The sequence below is a fragment of the Pygoscelis adeliae genome, unplaced genomic scaffold (assembly GCF_000699105.1).
Source record: "Pygoscelis adeliae isolate BGI_AS28 unplaced genomic scaffold, ASM69910v1 Scaffold59, whole genome shotgun sequence".
NCBI lineage: Eukaryota > Metazoa > Chordata > Aves > Sphenisciformes > Spheniscidae > Pygoscelis > Pygoscelis adeliae.
Genome location: NW_008825565.1, coordinates 1586485 through 1591417, shown reverse-complemented (window position 1 = coordinate 1591417; position 4933 = coordinate 1586485).

Below are 4933 nucleotides of genomic sequence, written 5' to 3'. Positions count from 1 at the left end.
CGCGGCCCCCAGCCTCCGCTCCCGCCCCGACTAGCCCCTTCAGCGCTGCGGCACTGGGGGTCTTCTAGTCAGCAGCTCATCGGCAGCTTCCAGAGCAGATGTCCTTGTGTGAAGGGGTAGGGTTTATGCGTGGGGGCAGGTGTACCCTTGAAAGAAATGAAAAATCATTTTTTTCTCCTTAGGGGAAAAAAAGAAGAGCCAGGCTCGTGTTGGCAAATGTAATAATGCCCTGATCGAGGTGAAGCAGTAGCAATTATGCTCCCGAAATGCCACCTGCTGTATTCCAGGATGCCTCCAGCAACAGCGAGAGCCAGAGCGCCAGATAATCAAGTAGGTTTGGAAGCCCACCTAGAAGGATGGGTTGGTTTTCACGCTGGATGTGGAGTCCAGTAGCAACATGGGGGTGGGTTAAACACCCACGTGGCTGATGTACATCAGCGAACCCCTCTAGTTGTGGTCTAACGGAGGGTGCTTGACTCCAGCATAGCGCTCCAGGCAGCTGTGTTCTGGGGTCTCAAAAGTTCCGTAGCCAGCATGGACGGAAAGATATGGGGTGTTCTCAAGTGCAGAAATCAAACGAGTAAAGGGACCAGCCTGGAAACCTCACACTTGCGGTACCATAGAGTAAGGTTGAGTGAATCCTTAGGCACATCTTGAGATGAATGAGTGGAGAATCACAGCAACAGTTAGTAGCGAGGCTTAAAAGAACGCACCCATGGGAAGATCCTTCTGTTTAAATCCTCCCAAATATGTGGGATTTTGTCTGTTCTGTCAAGATAGGCTTTTGAGATTACAGGGGAAGAAACTGCTCATTGCTAAAGCAAAAAAATTAACATGGGATGCAGCTTGGCGGACAGCATGTAACTGCTAACAGACCTTTTACTCCTACGCCTTGTAACAATCTTACCAAGTCCAGGGAACAACAGGTGTAAATCAGCAGTAAAATACAGTGCCATATTGGAGTGACCAAAGACACAAGGAGGTCAGAGACTACTACAATAATGAAATGGCCAGACTCATTTTCTCTTAAACAAAATCACATTTAGCAATCCTATTGAAGTGCCCAAGTCTACTTAAAATTTATCACACCATTTATAATGGCAAATCTATTTATCTGGAAGGGATGATTTTTCCTATGCATTCCAGAACCTTCTTCAGTATTTTGTTCCCTGGCTTTACAACTGTGCTCCTGATAACAGCAGAACACTCATGAACTGAGCACAATTAAAGAGATCATTAAGATGAATAGGAATATAGCATCTTTAATCAGAAATATTTATGGTTTTAGAAGATCATATTGACATCCACCAGCCTAAAGAACAGGAAAAAAATCTTGCAATTATAAGCACTACAGTGTTGAACAAGAAGAAGCAACAATTAGGCAAAGATGTAATAATTCAGAGCAAAGCACCTGGAAATTATACTTTAATACTTCATAACTTACTCTTAAATGTATTGTTCTTGTTTGTAGTGGTACCCACATTTCTCCATTTGTCTTAAAATTGGATGTGATTTAATCTTCTAATTTGTTTAAAAAGAGCAACACTTTTATAAGCTAAAACTCACATTTTAATTGATATTTTTAGATCCAGAACTATGATGAATCTCAAAAAAATGCCTCCAAATAGTTCTAAAGATCTGTAATAGAAACATGTCATCACGATCAGTTCCAGCAGGACCAACGACCTCCTGAGACATCCAAAGGTGATTCATTCTATTCCAGCGTCTGCAAATCAGGGTGCTTCCCTCTTCAACAAAGCACATCATCCAGCAGGAGGGAAAGCTTTGACGCTTTGACAGCATACTGGAGCAGAACTCTCCCTGGAATTTGCACTTTATCTGTTGGAGAGATGCAAGACAGCTATGGGGTTACCCGAGATTATTAGTGAATAGCCTGTTAATATATTTCCCAGACGGAAATGGCCAGGCAAGATACTCATAAATTCACATTCCTTTGATGGGAAGTGTAAAAGCACTGCATTGTGGTTTTCGCTATGTGGTTAAAATTATGATTAACATTTAGTTACATAGTCTACATAATGCACTTTGGATTGCAGTGTAGTAAGCAGAGTCATAAAAATGAAGTGTTGGGGAAACTAAATAAGGAATTTCATATACATCCTAAATGGACAGCCGTTCAATACACTCAGACTTCTCAGAAACATTTCCAGGTGGATGTACTGCTTGCATAGGCTCAGCCAGTCTCATCAAATATAGATCTCTTGGTTTAGAGCGATCCAATGTGTTAACTTTCCAAGTACAATGAAATAGTTCCTGCAGTTGCGGCCTTCAGGAATTGATACTGACCACTTACTGCCTCTGTACATAAGACACAAACATCTCGTGAAACAGCATTTCTAAACATAACAGGGGAAAAAAAGAGGCCTTTTATATTATCAGCTCATACCAAAATAATTTCGTCATCATCTTGCTGTTTCTATATTTGAGCTATAACTGCAAATTTATTTTGGTCAAAGTCCACCCGACTTTGCAACAAGGAATGGCTGCCCATAGGAGTCTCCACTGGCAAGTAACCCTCTGCACCCGACCTTCCTCAGCTCAGCACAGGTCTGCAGACCCTGCTTCGGGACTGACCGTGCCCCCAGATGCTCTCTCGGGAGAAATTCATAGTTCCTCCCTCTGCTTTCTTCTATATACCAGCTTTTTACTTAAGGGTTAGTCCATGTAGGGGGATAGTTAAAGTACGCAATGATCCCATCTCTTCAGAAACTGTTTCTCGCTGCAAAGTAGAAACGAGATGATTACAAAATAAGCAAGGCTACCATCTAGTGGTGCAACTCTACTTTCATATTTTAGAGGAACCTACACTGTCAAATAACCTTTTTTCGAATATATTGATCCTAAACCCAAGCTTAACATAGAAATTTAATTAGGAAAATCCAGTTATAGCAGAATGGTAATTTTCTTTGGAGCTGTTTCTCTAACATATTCACACAACTTGCTGTGACATTAAGTCTCCATCTTAAAATACTACATCAAAAAATTTTCCAGAAAGAATAAAAACCACCACGCATGTTACACATGCAGCTAGGAGATTTAAGAATTAAACTTGTAGCATATAATTTTTCATTACAGGCTTGAACAGGCTTAGAGGGTTCAGTCCCCCGGACGCATTGTTTCCCAGGACCTGTGCAAAAGAAAGCATGTATTGCTCCTGTTATTTTGAGTTCCTTGCTTCTCGGGCAAGCATATAGTGAAAGACTAATTCTGCCATGGAGAAACTTCCCTGTGTTATTTATGGAGAAGCAAAGACCGCGAGACATCAGTCTCAGATAAGATTACTGCAGTAGTTTAATCAAGCCAGGAACTAAATCAAGGCCTCCTGTTATACTCATGGAGCCCTCTCGCGTGCCCTGCATTAGCCATCTCGAGCATGTTACCACTACATTAATGGAAGCTGTGTGGGTACAAGTTCAATCCGGAGCAATTTGCAGGCCAGCAGTTTGCTGATTTCTTGAGATGCCAAGCAAGGCAGAATGATAATTTTGAAGTTTCTTTCTAGCTCTTCAGGAATGCAAAGCCTTGCATCCAGGAATAGTTGTAAAATAAGTTATAAATTACCTCTTAGACATCTGACTAGATGTAATTCTCTGATCTCTCCTTTCCCTGCCTGTTACACAGTGGTATATTAGGATTTCCTATGGGTGATGTGAAGGAAAGGTGGCCTGGCCTGGCCCCCAGGCATATAAACTCCCTGATTACATGATGTGCTTACCAAGCCCACCCTCTCATCCAGACAGGGGCAGCTCCATTTTTTTTATCATTACAGGCAAGTTCTGGGGGGAGGCGAGCAGGGTGACTGTGTTAGCTTGCAAACAATCGCAATATTTGAAATAGGAGAACATACCAAGTGACCGCTGCAGGAAAACAGTCCATTTTGGACTTCCTTCTAGCTGGAGGGGCCAGATGAGGAAAAGCTGCTGTTCGTAAGAAAAAGCTGCTATTAATGCAGAGTTTCTAAATCCTACAGCAGCTGCTTAGGCACTCTGCTAGAAGGCAGCATGTGCTTTCAGAGCTGACTTTTCAGCAAAATCTGTTTACTGTTTTATGTGGCTCTGGCAGTCAAAAATACTCAGAAGTTGCCACAGAGCAAGGCCTGTAATTATAGGTAGTCAAATAAAGAGAATAGCTCACACTTGCAAAGCTAAGATGTAACTAGATTTTCTTGCCTTGGGTGCTTAAAATGGGAGCTATAGCCCTGCTTTCTGATGGCTACTGAAACATATGATCTCCAATATTTTTCTACATCTGAGAAATAGGAATATGAAACACAGATTTTGGAATGCCACTTGCCTTTGAGGCTACAATTTTCCATATTTTGAGAAGGCAGTTGTTCAAACAGCACAAAATAAAGCACAGCTTAGAAGTTTTAGGCCAACACCTCTCCATCGCCGGCAGTTGCTGTGTTTCAGCCCTGGTGCTCTCGCAACTTGGAGCTTTCCCTGGAAGTGCCACACTGCCGGTTCTGCTTCCTGATGGGCAGCCGAGGCGGTGCAGCGGTACAGCTCCTGGTGAGGCAGTCAGGAAACCCACATCTCGGGCCAGAATGGCTAGCTCACTCATATGCTATCGATGCATAGATACACATTCACATCCACTAATACACATTAATTAAGACATGTAGAAAGCTAAGATAAAGTTGGAAACGCTAGGTTTACTAACAGCAGAAGGCCAGTGCTTTGTCTCTGAAATGAGAGACAAAAGTCCAGTGTCTAATGTCCTAAATACAGCTAGAAAAGCCCAGGCTGCAAATGCACTCAGTGGGAATTTTGCCCTACATGTATAAACATACACTGGAAAGAGCGCCATGTTTTGCATTTGTATTTGCAGCTGCAGAATGTGATACAGTCCCATTGTTTTTCTGATCCATAGTGTAGTTCCCCTCGCCATCTAAATATTTTTCTCCACTGAG